Here is a 24774-nt window from a genome sequence, read left to right as displayed (position 1 = left end):
AGTGAATGCCAAACTATGTAGTGCCTCGAATGTACCTCAAAATACATTTGGTTGCTTGCCAATGGCTCTCATGAGGATCATGGGAGAACCAAGAGACAAGACCAACCATGAAAGAAAGATCCAAGCAAGTATGGGTCAGGTACAACAAACTGCCAACCAACTTCCTATATAAGGTACAATCCACATAAGGTGTAGAACAATTGGTAGACAAAACAACACTTGACTAAAATGGTGTGGGTGTAGGCTTGTAAGTAAGCATGTCAAATCTATGAAGCATATCAAGAGCATACTTTTGTTGAAGTATGGAAATCCCATCGGAAGACAGAATAACCTATAGGCCCAAAAAATAGTGCATAAGGCCAAGATGTGTCATCTCAAATTGCTCCATCAAGGCTCACTGAATATCCTGAAACAAGGAGGATGAGCTACCGGTAATGATAAGATCATCAACATAGAGCATAAGAATAACTATATCATCCCCCTGACACTAAATGTAGACTGTCATATCAGAATGACAATGTGTAAAGAGTGTCGAAAGAAAGAAAGAGTCCATCTTCTCATACCAGGCTTGAGGAGCCTATTTGAGACCATATAATGAACATCAAAGTCTGCAAATCAAAGAGGAATCCTGCACAAATCCATGAGGTTGCTCCATATAGATCTCCTCACGAAGGTCTCCATGCAAGAAAGAACTCTTCACATCCATCTGAAAAAGTGTCCATCCCCATGAAGCTTCCAGAGAAAGGACAAAGTGAATAGAATTCATCTTAGCAATAGGAGAAAAGGTCTTAGAGTAATCAATACCCTCCATCTGAGAAAAACCCTTTGCAACAAGATGAGCCTTATACTTATTAATAGAACCATTTGCAACATACTTGGTATGGTACACCCACTTGCACCAAGCCAACTTTCTTCCCTTCAAAAGAGTACAAAGATCCCAAGTATGATTCTTCATCAAAGAAGAATACTCCTCATCCATGGCCCTATCCCACTCTTGGTGACCTGTCACCTCTGAATTTTTTTTAAAGATCATCCAAAATGGCATGACTTAGAAGACTAGAACCAGATGTCTATGCACAAGTATGATGAGTGTTAGTAGGATCACCTAGCATTGAACTAGTAGCATCAACTATAAACCGGGCCCACTTGGGCACAGGCTGAGTAGCGGGTGGTGGTGGTGGTGGTGATGGTGGTGGTGAAGCTGGACCATCATCTACATCATCCTCAAGGAAGAATGAATCCTCAAAAGATGAAGAGGGAGGAGGAGGTAGTGAGGGAGAAGCTGCTAATGGAGAATCCATCTGAGGAAGGCGCTCATCAAATTGGACATCGCTCCTAAATAGGACCTCTCAAGAATCAGGATCAAACAACCTATATGCCTTAACATCCTCACAGTAGCCAACAAAAATGAGTGGTCGGCTCTTCCTCTCTATGGCTTTCCTCTAAACATCTGGAATAAATGCCCAAGCCTCACTACCAAAAAATTAGAATGAAGAAACATCAGGCTCAACATGGGACCAAGCCTCCTCAAAGTCAACTGGCACAATGACTTATGAGGCATCTGATTCTAAATATAAGTGGCACAATTAACTATCTCAGCCCAAAAAGAAGGCTACAAAGAACATGACTAAAGCATACAATTGGCCATCTCCCATAGTGTTTTTTTCTTTCTCTCAACAACACCATTCTGCTAAGGGGTGTGAGGAACTGATAACTGATACTGCAAACCATGCTTGGTACAGAAAATTGTAAAAGCCTGATTCACACATTCTCTCCCATTATCTATGTGTATCCTCTTTATAGAAAGACTAGATTGCTTCTCTACAAATGTCTTAAAGAATTGAAATGAATCAAAGACATCAGACTTGTACTTAAGATATTACACCCATGTACATTTGGAGAAGTCATCAATGAAAGTGAGCACATACTTGGACCGTGAAAAAGAGGGAGTTGAAAATGACATAAGATCATTGTGGATCAAATCCAAGGGTGCCTTAGCACGGGTGGCTCTGTCTATAGGAAAAGGATCATGGTGATGCTTTCCAAGTGCACAACCTCAACATACACCATCAGTATAGGAGATCTAAGGTAGCCCAATAACAAGTTCTTGTGTGCTCATCTACTGTAACTATCTATAGTTGACATGGCCAAAATGCTCATGCCAAAGTTTGCTCACTGAATCTACATGTGCTACAAGAGAAACACCTGAACCATTTGGACACTCAAAGCCATCAAATTGGTATAACCAAGAATCAAGATCAACACTTCCAGCAGCCACAACCAAATCAGGATCATGGAGCTCTCTAATAACCACATCATGTAGGGAGAACTCAAATGTTTTACCTAAGCCAGAATGACAAATATGATTGTAGACACCTAAAAATGGTCAACGATTGCAGAGTCATACTTTAACATTTGTGCATTTCCTTATTTTAGGGTTTTTGCATCGCATTAACATTTATTCTATGTCACACACTTGGTCTTCATCATTTGTGAGCATCAAGTCATTCTTCTGCATTCTTCATTTGTCTCGCTCTCAAATTTGGTCTTGTCGACAACGCTCTCCAGTCATGATTTTGATCGATCTTATCCTGTCGCATCAATGTGCATGCTCATTTGTCATTATTTTGGATATTGTCAATCCTAATTAGGGTTTTGTCCTCTTATCAATCTTGTCGATTTGTCATCAATCCTTATCATTTTCAATCTTGTCGTTTTGCGATCGATTTGTCATCGATTGTTGTCATGTTTGATCTTGTCATTTTGTGATCGATTTGTCATCGATCGTGGTCATTTTCAATCTTGTCATCTTGCAATCTATTTTGTCATCGATTCTTGTCCTCTTGTCATTTTGTGATCATTTCGCCGTCGATCCTTGTCTGTCTCAATTATGTCAATTTGGATCAATTTTTCATTGTTTCTCATCAATTGGTGCATTTATCAATCAAATCATTTAATCAAAATCATGATCAATATCAATTATCTTCAATCAAGACCTAATTGTCATTCTCACATTGCTAATTCATCTTCTAGGGTTTCATGATTTAATCATTTAACCTTGTGTGTCATTTCTCTCTCTAGGATTAATACATTATTTATTTATCCTAAGTCTTCTTGTCACAATTAAATGTTCATTTAATTGGCTAATTATTCCTCTTTGTGAATTAATTAATAAATGACAAATTATTAATTAATTTACCTAATTTCTAATTTTCAATCAATTTCTTAATTTCCTAATTTCTTAATTCCTCTTTTTCTAATTTTCCAATTTTCTAAATTCCTAATTTTAATTTCCTCCCATTTCTCTCCTAAATTCATGGGAATGACATAGAAATTTGTCATAATTTGTCATAATTGACAATCAATCAATTTTTGACATAGAAATTTGTCATAATTTGTCATAAATTATCAATCAACAAATTTTGCATAGAAAGTGCATAATTTGTCATAATTTGTCATAATTGACATAATTGATTTGCAATTTCCATTTGAATTGAATCATACTAATTTGATCATATCTCTAATTCTTCTATAAATTGGATGAATTTCTTCAATCAAAGGCCCCTAATCAGAGTATCGAATTTCTAATCAATCACGCTTCGAGTACTTTTGAGCAATTTTCTTACCTACTTGCTTTCAATCATGTATGTGCACTTATAGGTGAGATCCACAACCAAACTATTTGAAGAGGAAAGAAGAACAATGGAGTCGCATGAAGGAAGAATTAATATCCACGTTTGGTTTGCATAGTATTTACTTTTGAATGTTTTATCTTTATGTCTCTATTGAATGTGTTTTAGGATAGATCATTACATTGAGCTTTCGTGATTGAGCTAATGACTAATATTGATATTTTCTTGTGATGATTTCCAGATTCCTATGCTACATTTTCTATCAGCATTTCTTCAAGTACTGGGCATAATTTTCTATCAGCATTTCTTCAAGTATGATCTTGAAAAAATACAAAAAAAATTGAAAGAGCAAAAAATACAAAAAAATTGAAAAAGCAAAAAATACAAAAAAGCAAAAGAGAAAAAGAACAAAAAAGTAAAGAAAAAAATGATTCACCCTCTAGTGAAAACCTGGCAAACAGGCGCTTGGGGCAAGTACCTTGGTGAAAACCCGGTAAATAGGCACTTGGGGCAAGTACCCTGGTGAAAACCTGGCAAATAGGCGCCATGTGTACAACACAACTATTGCTCCATCATCTGTCATGACCTCTAGCTATGCTTTCTCTTGGCCAGTTTATCATGTCTATCTTCGTCTTGACCCAATGTCCTATTCCAGGCCTGCTATTGGTCAACATCATTGTCTTGCATACCCCGGTTTCTTGTACATATGTTTTGGTCCCAGTCTATGTATGTCTTTCAGATGCGCATTGGGCGTTTTCCCCTTGTCATGATCGATCATTGGAACTTTAACATTCAAAAATGTCTTGAAAAAAGATCATAAAAATCGCAAAATGTCCTAAAAAAAGATCATAAAAATAAAATAATGTCTTGAAAAAATCTTCAAAAAACATTTAAAAATGTCCTGAAAAAAGATAATAAAAATCGCAAAATGTCCTAAAAAAAATCTCAAAAACATTTAAAAACGTCCTGAAATAATTCACAAAAAATTGAAAATGTCTTGAAAAAATCTCTAAAAATCAAAAAAATGTCCTAAAAAAATCCCTAAAAAAGTCATATAAAGTCCTGAAAAAAAAACGAACAAAAAAAAATTGTAAAAACTCAAAAGGCAAAATAGAAAAAAGAAATATCCTCTTGGTGCATAAGACAGATCACTGAGTATACATCCAACGACATGCAATCCAACACTGTGCTTTAATGAAATCATGCATAAATAGATGAACTTTTTCATTCAAACTAGAAATTCAAACTGATCAAAATTGTCATATCAATCGAACTTTAGCATCACAATCATTTGTCCTTGTTTCTACTATCATGGGTCTTATACAGGGTGTGGTATACTCAAAACTAGACTGTGTCGTGTCTTAGATGGGGTACCGCATGTCCTGAAACCAGACAGCATGATTGTCCTATAAGCACTTTCAACTTTTGACAATGAAGATCAAGATGTTTGTTTGATTTGTTGGAATTTGTTGGAATGTTGCTCAATGATGTCACTGAGTGATTTAGAGTGACCGGGATGGTTCATGGTCCTTTCTTTTTGTTGTGATTGTTGTTTGTCTGCAATGTGTCTGTCTTTTGCAAAAAGGGTTGCATTTCAACTCTGGCCTTCAATGCCATGATGCTACGCATCCATTTTTCTATATTAAATTAAAGGTTCTCACCTACAAAGTGCATTACTGAAAGCAAGTTTTTCTTCGTCTCTAACTATCCTCCATCTCATTTTTCTTCTTACTAACATTTCTTCCATTAGTTCGGATAGTCAGTTCGGTCTAGTGCTCTGATTTCTCCAATACACATATGCTGCATCCTACATTCATTTGGTTAGTACATTTGCATTACATCGAGCATCACATCAAGAATTTTATCCATTTCATATTATAAATGCATCAAAAACACATAAAAATGCATCCATACATGTTCCACAATATACAATGCGCAAGTCATCGATACATGGAAAATAACATAAGTCATAACATACTACATCCCATCATATCGATGCATATCATATCATATATCCAAATAATATCAGAGTACAAAACTGGACTGTCTGTCCTAAGTATGGGCCGCAGGCTGACTACAAAATGTCAAACTACATAATGTCCACTGTTTGTCCTAAGGAGCATGTGCCTCTGTCACTGGGTGCTCCCTCTATCCTCCTCATCCCTGCCATGTCTTTGTAAGGAAGTTAATTAGCGAAAACAACTTCCTACACTAACCTTGAGAGGAGGGTAATGCAAAACTTTTTCAGATCGTTACAACAGTTACAGAAAATAGAAATAGATATAATAGCATTCATACCACAACACAGTGATTTACGTGGGGAAAACCCTTTCGGGAGAAAAACCCCACACTCCAAAAGCAGCTCAATATTTTATTCAACAATCAAAAACAGATTACAACATACTTGCAGAGCAAGCTCTTCATAGGAGTACCACTAATCAGAGATTCAGAGGTAACTCAATAGCCATAAGACTCTTACACACAACCTCTATCTCACACACCTCATAAATAGAAGATACAATACAAGAAACCGTCAAACGGTATTACAAAACCATGGGCTAAAACCACCCAATAAGGTGTAGCCAACCTTATCTCCCTTCTAGATGCCCTATGACATGTTAAAGCACATATCAACACGTGTCGCTCCCTTTTATAGCTCATTTATGTATCTGATACAAATTATTTTTTCCTATTTCAAGAGTACAAACTTCTAGAGGCCATAACTTGAGAACCAGGTGTCTGATTGACGAATCGTTTGAAGCGCTGGAAAGCTCGTGAAGTTCTCTATCACCTTGTAACTTGCTGCACTGATTATAGCCACTTTTTAGGGCGTTTTGGAGCCTCTAAAGCCCCCAAAATTAAGTTTAAACATTTTATCGCACCCCTCCAAGATGAAAACTTTAATATCTTCAAAACTAGCTATGACCTTGTGATGCAACTTTACCGGAATGCTTATCTAGCCAACCAGAAGCTTCAGGGAGAGTTTCGCACCATTTTGTGCTCAAATGAAAACTTACTATAAATAGTAACCTCACATAAATGCAAGGTTGAGACACCATTTTTCCCAACAAATCTCCCACTTGTCGAACACCTTGCAGGAGTGGAAGGGAATGTCAACACAATGAATCAATTGCTAGGGGCCATAAGGCCCATAGACTCTAAACACCATCTGAACTTGTCTGTGCTCATAGCCTTAGTTAAAGCATCTGCAACATTCATCAAAGTTTCCACCTTAACCAGCTTCACCCTACCATCTTCGACCATATCTCTAACAAAATGATACTGAACATCAATATGTTTGGTCTGGGCATGAAATGTTGGGTTCTTAGCTAGGCTAATTGCACTCTGACTATCACAGTAAACTGTCACTGTACCTTGTTTTATTCTAATATCTGAACACAGTCTCTTAAGCTAAATGGCCTCTTTACAAGCATGAGTAGCTACCATATACTCTGCTTCAGTAGTGGATAAAGCAACCACAGCCTGTTGCTTACTCATCCAACTAATTGCACCACCAAACAAAGTAAACACATAAGCACTGGTGGATCTTCTGCTATCAATATCACCTACCCAATCTGAATCCACATAACCATGGATATCAAGGGAAGTCATGTCTCTAACTGAATTACCATGATAACACAAAGAATACTCTGAAGTACCCTTCAAATATCTGAAGACTCTTTTGACTGCATCCCAATGAACTCTACCAGTACTCCCACTGCTTGGGCAATGTCTGGTCTAGTACAGACCATAGCATACATCAAGCTTCCAACCGCACTCTAGTAAGGCACTCTGCTCATGTCTTCCATCTCCAATGGGGATGTAGGACAATCTGAAATAGATAGTTTCATTCCAACTGTAAAAGGAACACTCAATGGTCTACAATTCTGCATGTTGAACCTCTGTAACACTGAATTCACATACTTACTCTGGCCTAGCCATAGCTTTCTGTTCACCCTATCTCTTCTAATTTCCATCCCAAGAATGTGCTTTGCTACACCAAGATCTTTCATTTCAAATTTAGCAGTGAGCTGAGACTTCAGTTCTGAAATCATACCTTTCCCTTTACCAATGAATAACATATCATCAACATACAATGCAATGAATAAGAAATGATCACCATCAGATTTATAATAAACATAGTGATCTGATTTAGAATGTTCAAATCCAAAACTCAACACATATGTATCAAATTTTTGGTACCACATCCTAGGACTTTGTTTGAGGCCATACAAAGATTTCTTCAATTTATAGACCAAATTACTTTTGCCTTTCACCACATAGTGCTCCGGCTATATCATATAAATATCTTCCTCCAAATCACCATCAAGGAAAGTAGTTTTCACATCCATTTGCTCAACCTCTAAATCATAAGTAGTAGCAATAGAAAGCAAAAATCTAATGGACGTCATTTTTGCAACAGGAAAAAACATCTCACCATAATCAACACCCTCAACCTAAGAGTAGCCTTTTGCAACCAACCTTGCTTTATACTTCTCAATGCTTCCATCTGAACCAATCTTTTTCTTGAACACCCATTTACAACCAACAGGTTTTCATCCTTCAGGCAATGGTACAAGATCCCATGTATCATTCTTTTTCAAAGCTGCCATTTCTTCCTCCATAGCAATCTTCTAGGATTCTGCATCATTCATACCTAATGCCTCTTCTACAGATTTCGGTTCATCCACACTAGTATTCAGAGAAAAAATACATCTCCAATCATTAGGTGAATACCTTTCAGGTGGTTTTCTATGTCTTGTAGACCTTCGAACAAGCTGAGTTGGAGGTTCTTCCTCCTCTTCTGAAGATTCAGAGCTAGACGAGCTCTCCTCAACATCTTGCCTATCTAGAGGTCTCGATTCAACTCTTTTGGGTGTAGAAGGAAGTTGAATCACATCTTCTTTTTTAGTCTGTTCTGGCTGCAATGTAACAGAAGGAGACTTAATTTCTCTAAAAATAACACTCCTACTGTGAATTACCTTTTGTGCAACAGGGTCCCAAAGCTTGTATCCTTTCACACCATAACTATACCCGATGAAGATACATTTCACAGCCTTGTTCTCCAACTTTGTTCGCTTCTCCTTTGGCACATGTGCATATTCCTCACAACCAAAAACTCTAAGATGTCTCAATGAAGGCTTGTGACCTGACCATGCCTCCATAGGCATTTTATCAACAAGAGTTGATGTAGGAGACCTATTAATCAAGTAGCAAGCAGTGGCAACAACTTTAGCCCAAAACTTTTGTTCGAGACCAGCACCACTCAACATACTCCTAGCCTTCTCCATCAGTGTCATGTTCATTCTTTCTGCAACTCCATTCTGCTGTGGAGAATACGGAGTTGTCTTCTACCTGTTAATTCCACAGTCTTTACAGAATCTATCAAAATCATTAGAGCAAAACTCACCGCCATTATCAGTTCTCAAACATTTTATTTTCTTTCCAGTCTGCAACTCAACCATTGCTTTAAAATCTTTAAAATGACTAAAAACTTTAGATTTACTCTTTAGAAAATATACCCATGTCCTTTTACTAAAATCATCAATAAATGAAACATAATATGTAGATTTTCTAATTGAAGAGACATCTACTGGACCAAACACATCAGAATGGATAAGATCTAAAACACGACAAGTTTTATGAGAACTCGAGTAAAACTGAATGTGGTTTTGTTTTCCATAAATGCAATGCTCACAGAAATCAAAGTCAAGATTACAATCATTCAAACCTTCAACAAGGTTTTTATTTTTCAAGGTCCTTAGACCCTTTTCTCCAATGTGGCCAAGTCTCTAGTGCCATAACATAGTCTTCTCTGCAGGTAACTTTGCTTCAGATGAAAGAGCACCCTTAGGTACCCAAAAACCATTTCCATCTACTGAAGGTGAAACCTTCAAATCTTCCATTGAAGTATCTACAGATTTACTTTTTACAGAAGTGCTATTACACTCAACAGTGTATGCTTCAAGCTTATACAAAGTACCAAACCTGACACCTCTAGCAACTACCATAGCACCCTTAATCATCTTACATCCTGCTTCAAAAAAGACTACCTGCACACCTGCATCTATCAATTTTCTCACAGATAACAAGTTTCATTTTAATCCAAGGATATGCGGCACACCATTAATCCTTTTTATTCTACCATCAGAAAACCTAATTCTAACTTTACCTCGACCAACAATGTCTAGAGGTGAATCATCATCCAAGTACACCTTACCTCCATTAAATCCTTCATACTCAGAAAACCAATCTCTATTGGAAGTCATATGAAAAGATGCACCTGAGTCAATTAGCTAGGCATCATTACCTACATGAGTCGCCAAAGCCACAATAAATGCATTGCCATCTTCCTTGTCGGACTCAGAATCAGAATCAAACTTTTTTTTTTTCTTCTTCTTCTTTTCTTCTTTGCAATCCTTACGAATGTGACCCGATTTATCACAATTCCAGCAAATGACTCTGGACTTTCCAAGAGATTTCGATCTCCCTTTGGATTTGGACTTGTTGCGCTTCTCATTCTTCTTGCCTTTCTCCTTAGGTCTTCCACGAATGGTTAGGGCTTCCTTTGAACTGATGGATACCTTCCTTCGCATCTCTTCATCGAGTAGGGCACCCACCACGTCTTTAGATTTCAAAACAACAAAAGTACTACCAATAGCCATAATAAGAGAATCCCACAAATCAGGCAAAGAACAAAGCAAGATCTAACATTTCTCCTCCTCGTCCATCTTAACACTAATGGATACTAATTGAGCCACCAACATATTGAATGCTTCCAGGTCATCTACAATTCATCCACCCTCTTCCATCTTCAAGGAATACAATTTCTTTCTTAAGAAAATTTGATTTAATAAAGATTTCTCTTGATACATCTCACCAAGCTTAGTCCATAGCTTCTTTGCAAAGTTTTCTTCATGGACATTGATTAGAATAGAGTCTGCTAGGCATAGTCTGATTAGACCCTTGGCTTTTTGGTCCATAACATCATACTGAGCTACCATAATAGGATCTGAGGGCCTTTGGACATTCACATCAACAACATCCCAAAGATCTCGATCTATTAGAAGATCTTCCATCTTTAGCTTCCACATCTCAAAATTAATTCCATTAAATTTCTCCACCTCTATTCTCCCTGACGAACTCGCCATCTGAATATTTCTACAACAAGATCAAAAAGTGTCTTCTGCACAAGCTCCCACTCAAATCTGGATTAGTTCAAAAAACCCAACTGCCCACAATTGAAACCAAAGGTGATCAGGCTCTGATACCACTTGTAAGGAAGTTAAGTAGCGGAAACAACTTCCTACACTAACCTTGAGAGGAGGGTAATGCAAAAAATTTTCAGATCGTTACAACAGTTACAGAAAATAGAAATAGATATAATAGCATTCATACCACAACACAGTGATTTACGTGGGGAAAACCCTTTCGAGAGAAAAACCCCACACTCCAAAAGCAGCTCAATATTTTATTCAACAATCAAAAATAGATTACAACATACTTGCAGAACAAGCTCTTCACAGGAGTACCACTAATCAGAGATTCAGAGGAAACTCAATAGCCATAAGACTCTTACACACAACCTCTATCTCACACACCTCATAAATAGGAGATACAATACAAGAAACCGTCAAATGGTATTACAAAACCATGGGCTAAAACCACCCAATAAGGTGTAGCCGACCTTATCTCCCTTCTAGATGCCCTATGACATGTTAAAGCACACATCAACATGTGTCGCTCCCTTTTATAACTCATTTATGTATCCGATACAAATTATTTTTTCCTATTTCAGGAGTACAAACTTTCGGAGGCCATAACTTGAGAACCGGGTGTCCGATTGACAAACTGTTTGAAGCGCCGAAAAGCTTCTGAAGTGCTCTATTACCTTGTAACCCATTGCACCAGTTACGGCCACTTTTAAGGGCATTTTGGAGCCTCTAAAGCCCCCAAAATTAAGTTTAGACATTTTATCACACCCCTCCAAGATGAAAACTTTAATATCTTCAAAACTAGCTGTGACCTTGCAACGCAACTTTACCGAAATGCTTATCTAGCCAACCAGAAGCTTCATGGAGAGTTTCACACCATTTCGTGCTCAAATGAAAACTTACTATAAATAGTAACCTCGCATAAATGCAAGGTTGAGACACCATTTTTCCCAACAGTCTCGTGGATGATGTCCCTCTTGGTCCTGGCTATGGTGGTCTCATAGGTCCACTCACCCCTATGTTGCTCAATGACCTCTGAGAGCGTGCCCTGCTCTCTACTCTGGTGGAACTACACTCTCATATAGTGTCCTCCAATGGCGTATCTCCTCTCCGATCTCTGCCAACATCTGTGCTAGCTCTTGTACACTGGCATCTCGAATCGACCCAATATACTCAGTGACTCTCTGTCCTTCTCACTGTGCCTGCGCTACTGCCGTGTCTCAAGCCGCTATGAGTCTAGCTATCTCTACTCTAAACTGCTCATGCTCTCTCTCTAAAGTCATAATGTGATCTTACTGACTTGCTATGGTAGCCCTGAATATCTCCATCTCCTCTATCCTAGCTATCTCCGGCTCTATAGGTATATCCTACAATGCCTCCTACTCCCCATCCTCATCTTCATCCTTGTCATCCCCATCCTCATCTCCATCCTCATCATCCTCATCCTCATCTCCATCCTCATCATCCCCCTAATCCTCATCTCCATCCTCATCATCCCCCTCATCCTCATCATCTCCCTCCTCCTCTCCAATGAGTGGAAAGTCCTCCTGTCGCCTAGGTACTAGAATGTCTGGATCTGTCAATGGCACTAGCCGCCATCATGCAAACCATCTCTCATACTCCTCTATCATCCTGGCATCTACCACATCTGATCTCCAATCCCACTATCTTTGCTATAGCTATGTGAAGTCATTATATGCTATGTGTGGCTGAATCATACTACCCCACTGACTCATCTCTCTGTGAGATCGGGCAAAATGTGCAGTCCTCGTAGGTACATCCTGCCTCTCTCCAAACTATCATCTAACTCTCTCTGGCAGGTACATCTCAATCACTCTTTAGTGATTCACTGGTCACCCAATCAAGTACCTCTCCTGTCTGCAATATGGTAGCTCATCACTATCATCTAACCATCTAGGGCAATCCCGATATGGCCTCCATGTGAACTCTCTCAGTCTATCTAGCTCATGTCACCAATATAATATGTATCCAAAAGGACCCTGTCTCAGTGCTCCACCATAGCAATACACATATGGTCGGTGTGGTACTACCTATCTCTCTGTAATCAATCAACATATGGCTATGTGCTCAAATGCCCATACCTGTAACAATGTGACTCCACAGCTCAAAGTCTACACTCCCTGATATGCTATCTGATGCAACTGAAAATACAGCATAGCCAATACACATGGTCCCCATGTGTACACTATACCCTCTATCGCCATCCACTCTAGTACTCTTCCCCATCCAATAGGGAATCCATGTCCTCATCTATCCCCTGCTAGTATACATGCTATCACCACTGCTATCACCACATATCCTCGATCGTACTCTGATGCCATCGTCTCCTAGCCAATCTCCCTCTCGATGATATCCAGATCATCTGCATCGCACTCAAACAATCTGCACAAAGTGTCTCTCCCTGTCACTAGGTCATACTCTACCATCTCTCCATGAATCGAAATGCAGAGGATACGCCATATATCCTCCAGTGCCACCGTCACCTCTTCAGTCGCCAGATGGAATGAGGAAGTCTTTGAATGCCATCGCTCTGCCAATGTGGTAAGCAGTCTTGTGTTTGCCCTAATCTTGGGCGTGAATGTGACATAGTATATCCCAAGTCCTACTAATGTATCTCTATTTGTTCTCCTGAGTCTATGTCATAGCATAAAGCAGTCAGGTCAGTTCTCCCGCGTGATCAGTGGATACTATCGACTCTGCATCACAATTGGAGCATATTTTGTCAGTTTTGGAGTTTGCTCTTACGGGTTGCATTTTCTCATTTTCATGTCCAAATCAAGGTGTTTTTCATCTAATCTGACCTATCGTACCCTTATCCCCCCTTTTCGGATCATTTGCATGTAGTTTTGAACCAAAATTGAGTTCCAAATGCACAACTGTGCCTGTGTCATGTAACTTGTGCCTGTGTCTCCCTACACAAGCATAGAAGACCCTACACAAGCACAGGATTCACCCTACACAAGCGCAAGAGTCTTTTTCTGGATCCTCTGTGGGCCCCGCAATGTCCTACAAGCAATCAAAATTCATCAAATTGCAAACATGGGTTTTTGAGATACATACCGCTGCTCCCACGTCGTTTGGTTGTCTGAATGTGCATACACGTTCCCTGAGGTGATTCACCATTGGAATGTTCACCATCTCTATGCAAGTGTCCTTGTCCAGAGCAACAAATCCTCCTCTTTGTCTAGTGCAAATGAGCTCTTTTCACTCTCTTTGCCTCCTTTATAGATCTTTGTCAGTGCCTAGATGGACGTCCATCCTCTCCATCTTATGTTGGTCATAGTCTTTTGCATCTTAAATTGCTTGTCCTTCATGCATTCGGTATCCGATTGTCAGTCCGTTCGATCCTATCACTTTTGTCAATCAATTGGCCTCTTTCTGCATCTTTCCGGCCAATTCCTTGAGGGGGCATGCATATGTCATTATTATTGTCTGGGGCATTTTCATTATTGTTCTTTGAATCAATGCTCAGAATTGCATTGTCTCAAAGAGGGGCAAAATGTAGACACCTAAAAATGGTCAACACTTGCGGAGTCATACTTTACCATTTGCGCATTGCCTTATTTTAGGGTTTTTGCATTGCATTAACATTTCTTCTATGTCACACACTTGGTCTTCATCATTTGTGAGCATTGAATCATTCTTCTGAATTCTTCATTTGTCTCGCTCTCAAATTTGGTCTTGTCGACAACGCTCTCCAGTCATGATTTTGATCAATCTTATCCTATCACATCAATGTGCATGGTCATTTGTCATTATTTTTGACATTGTCAATCCTAATTAGGGTTTTGTCCTCTTATCAATCTTGTCGATTTGTCATCAATCCTTATCAATTTCAATCTTGTCATTTTGCGATCGATTTGTCATCGATCATTGTCATGTTCGATCTTGTCATTTTGTGATCGATTTGTCATTGATCGTGGTCATTTTCAATATTGTCATCTTGCAATCTATTTTTTCATCGATTCTTGTCCTCTTGTTGATCTTGTCATTTTGCGATCATTTCGCCGTCGATCATTGTCTATCTCAATTATGTCAATTTGGATCAATTTGTCATTGTTCCTCATCAATTGGCGCATTTATCAATCAAATCATTTAATTAGAATCATGATTGATATCAATTATCTTCAATCAAGACCTAATTGTCATTCTCGCATTGCTAATTCATCTTCTAGGGTTTCATGATTTAATCATTTAACCTTGTGTGTCATTTCTCTCTCTAGGATTAATAAATTATTTATTTATCCTAAGTCTTCTTGTCACAATTAAATGTTCATTTAATTGGCTAATTATTCCTCTTTGTGAATTAATTAATAAATGACAAATTATTAATTAATTTACCTAATTTCTAATTTTCAATCAATTTCTTAATTTCCTAATTTCTTAATTCCTCTTTTTCTAATTTTCCAATTTTCTAAATTCCTAATTTTAATTTCCTCCCATTTCTCTCCTAAATTCATGGGAATGACATAGAAATTTGTCATAATTTTTCATAATTGACAATCAATCAATTTTTGACATAGAAATTTGTCATAATTTGTCATAAATTATCAATCAACAAATTTTCCATAGAAAGTGCATAATTTGTCATAATTTGTCATAATTGTCATAATTGATTTGCAATTTCCATTTGAATTGAATCATGCTAATTTGATCATCTCTCCAATTCTTCTATAAATTGGATGAATTTCTTCAATCAAAGGCCCCTAATCAGATTATCGAATTTCTAATCAATCACGCTTCGAGTACTTTTGAGCAATTTTCTTACCTACTTGCTTTCAATCATGTATGTGCACTTGTAGGTGAGATCCACAACCAAACTATTTGAAGAGGAAAGAAGAACAATGGAGCCGCATGAATTAAGAATTCATATCCACATTTGGTTTGCATAGTATTTACTTTTGAATGTTTTATCTTTATGTCTCTATTGAATGTGTTTTAGGATAGATCATTACATTTAGTTTTCGTGATTGAGCTAATGATTAGTATGTTCATATATGCTTGTGATGATTTCTGATTTCCTATGTGACATTAATTGGTGAACTCGACGTGAACACTAATATCTAACCCCTTAACTATTTTTTTGAGTGCTTTTGAGTTGATTTGCAGGCCAAAAAACCCAAAAACAAGGTCGTGTAGGGTTTTCTGGGGACTTCTACGCCTACGTGAAGCAACTTGTGCCTATGTGAAGCAACTTGCAACTATGTTGAAGACATTTTGTGCCTGTGTCATGCATTCTATGCCTGTGTCATGAGTTCTACGCCTGTGTAAAGTCCAGAACAGAGGTAAAAATGCAGTGTTTTACTTGAAAATTGTCTTGTTTTTGCATTCTATTTTCTGTTTTTTGGTTTTTGGTACTAATTATCTATGTAGAATCTTGGCATATGCATGGTAAAGACAACAAATGAAACTACTAACATGTTTTATGCAGAATCGATAGTCAAAGAGTAAAGACCTCAAACTTCTAACTTGGGTTTTGCAGGTTGCTTTGGAGAAACAACTAAACTTTGTGTTTGCAATTAATTTTTAGGCACCTAGTGATTTCTAAATAGGTTGGAATGAATATGTTTTTGCTTTGATTATTGAGTGTGACATTTGAGTAGGAGAGTATGCTCTCATCCTTCTTAGGGTGATCAGAAATCTAGATCTTCGATACCATGCTCATGTCTTTGATTATGTGTCACCTTTAGAGGGCCTGCCTTCCCGACCACTTTGCTTTTGCAAGCAAGTGATAATTGTGAGAAGGGAATGACCCAAAGTGAGTATGGCTAGAATACCTTGGCATTCTAACTCACTATAAACAAATACCTGATGAGTGAAAGCTTTGAAGGAAGGGTTATGTGGGAATTGCAGTTACTTGGGAAGTGATGACCCTTGAACGCTTTCTCATATGAACATCTAAGTAGGGCCTCATGGTCTAAATCGTGCTTGCGTGACTACATTTGTTTGGTATCTTGGTGGGCTTAATGTCTCAATCATGCTTGCGTGACATCAAGGAGTAACACTTAATAGAAATCCTTACTAAACACCTTGTTTTTAGAGGCCAAAAACCCTTCTAGTTGCTTGAGAAGGACAAGTTCGGATACTTGGAAGAGATACTAAGTTCGCTATGGGGAGATTTCCATGGGGACTGATGCTTGGCTTCCCTAAGAAGTGAGTGCCATGGAGGGGAGCCCATGGGGTCAAGCATCTATGTATTCTCCTTGAATCCCATAATGAGTCTACCTCTCAAGTACCTAATGTCCTTGCCTACCATAAGAAATGTGGGAATGAGCATGATTGTCTTGAGTCTAAGTTGAAATATCTTGTATTCTTTGCTTGTCAAAAGTTGAATTGTATCTCATTTCAAGAACAAGGCAAATTGATCCAACATAAGATTAAACACAAGAGACATTCATCCAACAAAAAGTTCAACAAGGTTCAAAACACATCTTAAAACTTGGTTGTCAAACATTGTTCAAAATTTTGTCTCAACATGCATGTCACTTACATTTAATGTTCATCCTAGGTTGCATTTTGCAAAGTTCATTGTCAAGTACCAAGGTTAGGTTTCACCTATGTCATACTCCTTTGCATATCAATAAAGGTCATCCATTTGCATGTGTCATCTTGCATTAAAGGCATACCGTTGTCATACTTTGCATACCCTAAGTCTCTTCATTAAGCTTAAGTCATTATCATATCATATTAGGATCATTTGCATATTAATTGTCCTTTTGCATATAGTCTCCAAAACTAGGTTTTGTCATACTTGAGTAATCCAAATCTTTGATAAACCCTAAGTCATTGTTAAGAAGTCTAGACCTTGTCAAACCTTTTGTCCTTTTGTCATCAATGTCATTTCGTCAAACCTAGCTTAGTATCCAAGTATATAGGGGAGACATTGTCATCTTGTCCTTTTTCACTTAGTCCTTTTGTCCTTTGAGGTCTAGACATCATTCCAATTTCCTAAGGGTCCCTCTCTTAGATTTGCATTCATAAGTTTGTCAAAATCTTCAAAAATAGCCAAAAGCATGGATTGCATTTTCATCTATTTAAGTTTGCATTTAGTTGCATACCATATATTGTCCTTGAAAAATTCCAAAAAAATTACATTTTGCATAAGTGACATGCCTGTTGAGACAAGATCAAAATCTAAAAAGATGGGCGAACCAACGTATCAACCCATGGACAACATAGCAAATTCGCAGTTCAAACTACTCAAACAGTGCAAATCGAAGGTTCATCAAACACATCTCTACCACCATATGGAATGGTTCAACTTGGACCACCTCCATTATATGAACCAGTGTTTGTACCTATGAAACCAGGACATGGGAGTGTCCCACCAACTCCCAGAAGAAGTGCACCTTTCAATTGGAATCAACCAAACTTGCAACATGACATTCAAACATTATATGAAGAACAAACTCTTTCACAAGGATTTGGTTCAGATCAAGGCATCCAATAAGAAATGAATCCAAATGTCCAACCAGATTCTTCATCCGATTCTGACGCTTTTGATGATGTTGACATGTTCCTTCAAGATCCAAAGATAACAAAAAAGATGGATAAGTTCTTGAACAAGGTCTTTAAGATGTTTCCACAAAAGTATCTTAACATGATGAGTAATGTGACCTCTTCAAGTGAACAAATCAATGTGTAAGAGCAACAAGGCAGTGAGTTGTTAAGTTTCTCTTCACATCCAAATGAAGAAAATGGACAACAAGCAACTCAACCTACCCTGATGAGCAAATGTGCTTCAAAGGCATTGACAGTGACTATTCCTCAAAAGTCACCATTTGAGACAATAAATAATCCATTATTCAACACAACACCTGTAACACAAGATCAAATGAAGAACACGCAAGTATTTACAGTTGTTCCTCAACAAGAAGTGGTTCCTTACATGCATAAAGTTGGATCAGAATCTAAGATGCAGGAAAGCTTCACAACTGGAATGCCTGATATCACTAATGTCCAAAGCAATTCCATGATGCAACAAAGTTCTTATGTCTCGTTAAGTTCAATATCTTTGCCAAACACTATTGCGACAAATCCTTCGATAATGGTGACACAAAGAGCTACAGATAGTGGTTTGCACCAACAACAATTGTTGCAACAATTGAGTAATACACAAAAGGTGCAATCGAATGTGCAAACTAGCAATGTGCAACAACAACAATTTTGCATTCGACAACAAATTACAGCGCCTTCGGCACCATTACAAGTTAATGCAAACTTTCAACCATCACAATGGATTGGACAAACAACACAGCAAGTTAATGCAAGTGCCATACCCCATCCTAAGGAGAAGCAACGAAAACCACCTAAACAAAGTTTTTTACAAATGATGGGATATACACCGCGACAACAATTGGCACAAAGTCAACAAATTTCGATTCATCAACATCAACAACATGTGCCTCAATATGTGCCAAGGCAAACAAGCTATCCTACTTCACAATCGCAATTGGCACCTGTGCAACATCAACCTAGGCTACAAGAAGCACAACAACAAGGTCGATATCAAGGCATAGCACAACTACAACAACAAGAGATGTACCAAGAAATTTATATGCCAGAGACACCAAAAATGACCATTTCAGAATATCAACAACCGATCGGAAATACGATGTATCGACAAAGAATACCCACTGGGATTAATGATGGACCTCTAAAATCTTATACAATTGCACAACAACTTGAGAAGTTGCAATGAAAAGTTGATGCATTAGAAACCAAAGGAACAAAGAAGTTGTATACAGATCAAGATTTATGTCTTAATCCATTTGACAAGAGTGTATACATGCCTCCATTCCCTAAACATTTTGAGGCACCTAATTTTGAGAAATATAAAGGGAATGGCAATCCAAAAGATCATATTCGAGCATTTTTCGTGGCATGTACAGAAGTAAGCTATGAGGAGACATATTTAATGCGATTATTTGCACAAAGTCTCATAGGACAAGCCATGGATTCGTATTCACATCTGCCATGAAATATAAAGACTTGGTTAGAATTGGCTCAAAAGTTTTTATCTCATTTCGCGTTCAACATCGACAGTGACGTGACTATGTTAGATTTATGCAATACCAAGAAAAAGAAAGGTGAACCATTAGTGACTTTTTTGCAACGATGGCGAAGCTTGTATAGTTGTTCTTCTCTCAATATACCCAAAGAACATCAAGTGAATCTGTTTATCTAAAATTTGGTCCTAGAAATGATGTATGAGCTAAAATTGAAAAGTCCCAGTACTATAGAGAAACTCATTAAGAAAGGAATGAGCATTGAAATGGCTCTTGTAGCTAAAGGAATTATCAAGCTCAATAAAGATAGTGACAACACAAATTATTCAGGGGACAGAAACAGATTTTGGTATAAGAACAAGAATGTCACAAATGATGGAGTTGTTGATGCAAGAGTGGTGAATGCAAATCAACCCCCATTCACAATCAAGAAATTGAGTGTTCCTAATATGTCAACTATGGAACAAAATCAAGCACCAATGAGCAATTTTACTCAATAGATGCAATACCAACAACATGCTCAACAACAACATACTCAACAATATAATCAACAACAAAACCAACAATGCAAACCCTTCCGATCATGAGATGGGCCTCCTCGACAATTTACACCATTGGGAGAGCCTATTGAATCAGTAATGAGACAATTGATACAAGAAAAATTTATTAAGCTACCAGATATCAAGGCAGAACCAGTGGTAAAACCGCATTGGTGGAATGATAATGCATACTATGAGTATCATCGGTCCAAAGGACATAAAACTGCGTCCTGTTTTCAATTGAAACATATGATCCAAGGCTTGTTAGAGCAAGGAGTAATTGAGGTAGATCCACCCCATCTGACCTCTAACACTGATCATACTATTTTCAAAACTCCTTTGCTTGATCATGACAAGGGTAAAGCGTCTTCTTCCAACTCTGCTCAAATGGCCAATTATGCAAATACCAGTTATAACAATGTCATTAATTCTTTTCATGTATCAAATGAGTATGTTTCCACCCTAAGAATAAAGGAACAAGATCCTTCTTGTGCAGTCACCACTCGTCGATCTAAAATAGTCCTGAAAGGAGCTCCTGCAGCTCCTTCCAAACCAACTCCTACAAGTTAGTATAATCTTTTGGATCATCTAGGAAAGACACCTGCACAAATATCAATCCTTGAGTTGTTGAAAATGTCTCCCATGCATTGTGCAGTCCTAGATAAAGCTTTAATTGAGTCCACTATCCCAACAGATATTGATGTTGACCAGTTTCAAGCCTGGATTGGACATCTAGCTGTTTCCCAAAATGTCACATTTTCTGATAATGATATCTCACCTGATAAGCTCCCTCATAATGATCCTTTTCAACTTGAAGTTTTTGTCCATAATTGCAAAATCCAACGAGTCTTGATAGATGGCGGAGCAGGTCTTAATATTTGTACCTTGAGAGTGGTCATTGGCCTCAGATATATAGAAAATGACATTGATGCTTCCAAAAGAATAACAATTAAAGCATATGATGATGCTGAGCACCCATCCAAAGGGATAATTACATTGCCTATTAGAGTTGGTCCAGTGACAGAAAACACTTTCCTACAAGTCCTAGACCTTGATCTCCCTTATAATATGATTCTTGGTTGTCCATGGATAAATGCAATGAAAGCAGTTCCATCCACCTATCATCAATGTTTAAAATATCCTTACAATGGAACTGAGATAACAATTCTGGGAGATCCTAATCCATTTCAATTTTGTGCTACTCTAAAGGATACCCCTCAACAACAAGTCCCAATTAATAGAGAGGCCAAGTCACATAGCTATGTGGATCCTAATGAATTGTTAGATGCTGTCAAAGGGAAATTGAAGATATAGGACCAAGGATGCAGAGAATATTCAATGGATCAAACATTCCTCATCGGGAATTTACCAATATCGCCAAAATCATATGAAAAACTGCATTTATTGCAAAAGGAACCTAAGGTCATTATTCAATATCAGCCTCCCACTACATTTACAAGATGGGGTGAACTTGACAAAGAAACTGTAGATGATGATGTCATAGATTGGCTTTACAAAGATCCAACTGAGACCCCACCTGTCAGGTTTCCAGTGGAACGCTATGGCAAAGGATTTACTATGCTACATATGAAAGGATATGATGGCTGCAGTGGCTTAGGCCTGAACAACAATGGAAGGCTAGAACCTGTTATACCCAAGAGGTGACCTCCAACTTTAGGGTTAGATTTTGTACCATTACGAATTGGATCCACATCTACCAAAGTACCCACATGTCGAAAAGGGCATGATTTTGACGATGAAATAACACCTGAGGATACTTGACTCGAAACTGATTCTAATGAATGGGAGTGGAGTTCTTTTTCTTCTAGCTCCTATGCCCTCGATAATATCTTTATTAACCTTGATAATTTGCCTATGGAAGACAAACATGAAATAACTCCTCTTCCTAAAACATGTCCTCATGCCTGGATAGAGTCATTTTGGGATCCAAGCTCCGAATCCAATACAAGCAGTTTGGATAGTGACACCATAGATGTTCACATTTTTACCATATCAGCCCTCTCTCTCCTTACAATCGATGATGACATGCCCCTCATTTATCCCCAGCTTATCCAATATGACCAACAAGAACCACTTACATTGGACTATTTTCAAAATGACGAAGCAATTGCAGAATTCCTTGGACTACGGGAAGGCCTACCACAAGGTGATCATAAGGTAGGATTTGCTATTGACCTAGATTCCATAGCATATTTTGGGGAGTCAACTCCCTCTTCCAGTCATCAAAATGAAAAAAGAAAAGAAATAGTAAAAAATCAAAAGAATAGATCTTTGAGTGAAAACCATAAGGCACTCTCTGATCATACAAAAGTAAAAATAAAAGACGTACCTACGGGTGAAAACCTCTCTGAGGTGCCCAAAGGTGGAAGAGTGGACATACCCCTATCAAGTCAGGACAAATCAACATTGCTTGTGGAAATGACTAAGGAAATCAATTTAGGTACACTTGACAACCCTAAGGTCATTCATTTCGCTGCTTCTCTATCACAACAGGAAAAGGTAGATTTTGTCAATTTCTTTCTTGAGAAGAAGATCAACTTTGCATGGTCCTATGCAGATATGCCTGGCCTTGATCCATAATTATTCCTTCATCATTTGCCATTGAAAGCAGATGCCAAACCTGTCAAACAAAAACTTAGAAAGATGCATCCTCAGGTGGCTATTTTGGTTAAAGTGGAACTAAAAAAATTACTAGATGTGGGCTTCATCAGACGCATTGATTATGCAGACTGGATTTCAAATTTAGTACCAGTTAGCAAAGTAACTGGGGGCATCAGAATCTGCATAGATTTTAGGGATCTCAATAAAGCATGCCCTAAATATGATTTTCCATTGCCAAACATAGACATCATAGTGGACATGACTGCTGGATATGAGATGCTCTCATTGATGGATGGTTTCTCCAGCTATAACCAAATTCGCATTTCTCCTGAAGATCAGCATAAGACAACATTCACCTGTGCTTGGGGTACCTACTATTGGAATGTGATACCCTTCGGTCTTAAAAATGCAGGCGCAACATATCAAAGAGCAATGATGATAATTTTTCATGATTTCATGCATACTTTGATGGAGGACTATGTTGATGACTTGTTATGCAAATCTGTCACCAGAGATAGTCATCTAGCCATCCTGGGCCCAATCTTTGACCGAATGGAGACCTACAAACTCAGGCTCAATCCAAAGAAGTGTGTCTTTGGTGTCACAGCTGGCAAATTACTAAGATACATTGTTTCTCACTGAGGCATTGAGGTCGACCCTGCCAAGGTCAAAGCAATAATGGATATGCCTCCACCTTCAAACCTCCGACAATTAAGAAGTCTGCAAGGAAAGCTCCAGTCAATTCTCCATTTCATAGCTCAATTGGCCAACAAATGTCATCCATTCCAACATCTACTGCACAAAGGTGTTGCTTTCAAATGGACTGAGCAATGTCAATCAGCCTTTCAAGCTCTCAAAGACTATTTGCTATCGCCACCTATTCTAATGCCTCCTATAGAAGGGAAGCCATTTTTATTGTATATTTTTGCAACTGAAATGGCATTAGGAGTTCTCTTGGCCCAGCAAGATGAGAACGGCAAAGAGTGAGCCATTTATTATATTAGTCAGACACTGGTAGGCTATGAGCTAAATTATTCAACTATTAAAAGGGCATGCTTAGCAGTGGTATTTGCAACGCAGAAACTCTGACATTATATGTTAAGCCACCAAACATTGTTGGTTGCAAAAATTGATCCCTTAAAATACCTTCTTAGCCGAGCAGCTTTGATAGGTCGCCTAGCAAAGTGGGTCATGATTCTTAGTGAATTTTACATTGAGTATATGGAGCGAAAGGTGATAAAAGGACAAGTCATAGCAGATCAACTTGCAGAGGCTCCTATTTCTGATGATCATCCCATGTTGATCGATTTTCTAGATGAATCAGTCTTTGCTCTCACATCCTCTAATGAATGGAAGTTATACTTTGATGGGTCCCATACCAAGTTTGGATCCGGAGTCGGCATCTTGTTTGTCACCCCTTAAGGTGATGCTATTCCAAAGTCCTACAGAATAACTTTCCACTGCACCAATAACATTGCAGAGTATGAAGCACTAGTTACAGGACTCCGAGTAGCGGTCCACTAGAATATCACACATTTACAAGTCTATGGAGATTCTCAATTAGTCATCTGACAAGTGAATGATGACTATGAAACAAAAGTTGAAAAGCTTATTCCTTATAAGCATATGGTAGATTTCTTCAAGACCAAATTCACGACTATCCATTTCAGTCAAGTTCCAAGAATGCAAAACAAGTCGGTAGATGCAATGGCTACGATCGCCTCCATGTTAAATATGC

Source organism: Cryptomeria japonica, chromosome 4, assembly GCF_030272615.1.
Source record: "Cryptomeria japonica chromosome 4, Sugi_1.0, whole genome shotgun sequence".
NCBI lineage: Eukaryota > Viridiplantae > Streptophyta > Pinopsida > Cupressales > Cupressaceae > Cryptomeria > Cryptomeria japonica.
The sequence above is the reverse complement of the archived record's forward strand: the minus strand, read 5'-3'. Positions refer to the sequence as shown.